Source organism: Jaculus jaculus, chromosome 11 (assembly GCF_020740685.1).
Source record: "Jaculus jaculus isolate mJacJac1 chromosome 11, mJacJac1.mat.Y.cur, whole genome shotgun sequence".
NCBI lineage: Eukaryota > Metazoa > Chordata > Mammalia > Rodentia > Dipodidae > Jaculus > Jaculus jaculus.
Window position 1 is genome coordinate 70,503,049 of NC_059112.1, and position 2,016 is coordinate 70,505,064.

Sequence of the window (2,016 nt, forward strand, 5' to 3'; positions counted from 1 at the left end):
CCACTTCTGAGGGCTTTGTGAAGGTAGTAAAAAACATTTATGTCAAGCACTACATGGGGTGGATGGCATATGTTTAGCATCCCAAATTGGTAATTAGTATATGTGTGTTTCTAAGTAAACTTTTTTTTAAAAAAAACACATTTTATTTATTTATTTGAAAGAGGGAGAAAGAGATAGATAAATAGAGAGAAAGAGGCAGATAGAGAAAGAGATTGGGCATGTCAGGGCCTCCAGTCATTGCAAACGAACTTCAGATGTGTTTGCAGCTCCATCTCAGCTGGCTGGACAGGTTTTGCCTGTGGTTTTCAAACAAGCACCTGTAACCACTGAGCAATCTCTCCAGCCCTTGGCCTGTGGTTTTCACTTGCTCACTTTCAGTGCTGTGTGATATTAGTCCTTGTGCCCCAATTTCTGTAAAAATTGGTATCAGGAGGATTTGTGACAGTAAAATTAATACTTATGGGCTGGAGGGAGGCTTAGTCGTTAAGGCATTTGCCTACAAAGCCAAAGGACCCAGGTTCTATCTCCCAGGACCCACGTTAGCCAGATGCACAAGGGGGCACACACATTTGGAGTTTGTTTGCAGTGGCTGGAAGCCATGACGTCCCTATTCTGTCTCTCTCCCTCTTTCTCTGTCAAATAAATAAATTAAATAAATAAATAACTTTAAAATTAATATTTATACAATTCTCAAAACAGAATCCAGCACACAGTGCATTCTAGGGTAGTTATACAATAGGCATTTATCATAGGATTTTGAATGGAGAAGTGGCATTTGAGGAGAGGAACAGAGGTCCAGCTATGGCTCCTGTTCTAGTCTGGTAATGCAGCTGTTTGGTGAACACCTTACAGGCACAGAAAGAGCTGGATAATGGGCAAGAGAAAATAATTCTATCCTTGGCCATTTCAGACAAATTCTGAATAGCCACTTTAGATTGTAACCTGTAATTAGAAAACATTCATATTTAAAACTGTCAGTGAACAAGCCACAGTTATATCCATGGTGAAATTTCAGGCCAGCTGAGAGAGGATTTTTTCCATCTTCCTGACATGGCACAACATAACATTCTCCCCATGTTGCCAAGCATAAGGTGGATCTGTTGAGCTTTGCAGGAATTTCCATTGGAAGTTTCCTGCTGTGAGGTTGTCTCTGTAGAGCTGGGTCATTTCTGGAGCCATGCTAGGGAACAGTGAGCACACAGGAAGAGCAGATGTGCATTCCAGCTGGGCAATGGGAAGAGGATAGGTAAAGAATATTTCCTAAGTAGGGAAAACAAGGGATATGGCAGAGCCTTGAACCCTGAGGAGGCCCGATGGCCTGAAGGGACAAGGGGAGGAAGGGTTTTGCAGAACACCTGAGGGCTAAAGACCCCAGCTGTGGGTTTTGTAGGAGGGCCAACCATGCAATGGCTCCCAAGTGAAGAGGGAGCGATGACAATGGACCTTTCTCTCTCCCCACCCTGCCATCTCCTTCCTACCAGCTCACTCATTGGCCAGTCTAGACCAATCTAGAAACTATGAAGCTTTGGAGACCAATGATAAAATCCATAGGTCAGCCTTCTCCAGGCCCCAACCTGTGGGGCCATGGTCATGTCTGGCCACCACAAGATGATGGCATAGACCAGGCAACCCACCTGCTATTTCTAGAGCAAAGCCAATTCCATAAAACAGCTGTGATGAGCAGTAATTTCTAGCATAATAAACAGGGTAGTGGTGCACATCTGTAATCCCAGCACTCCAGAGACTGAGGCAGGAAAATCAAGAACTGGAAGCCAGCCTGAGTTACATATTAGGCTCTTTTCTCAAAAATCAAAACAAGGGCTGGAGAGATGGCTTAGTGGTTAAAGTGCTTGCTTGTGAAGACTAAGGATCCGGATTTGACTCCCCAGAACCCACATAAGCCAGATGTACAAGTTGGCACATGCATCTAGAGTTTGTATGCAGTGGCTAGAGGCTCTGGAATCCTCATTCTCTGTTTCTCTTTTTCTCTAATAAATAAATAAATAAACATTAAAA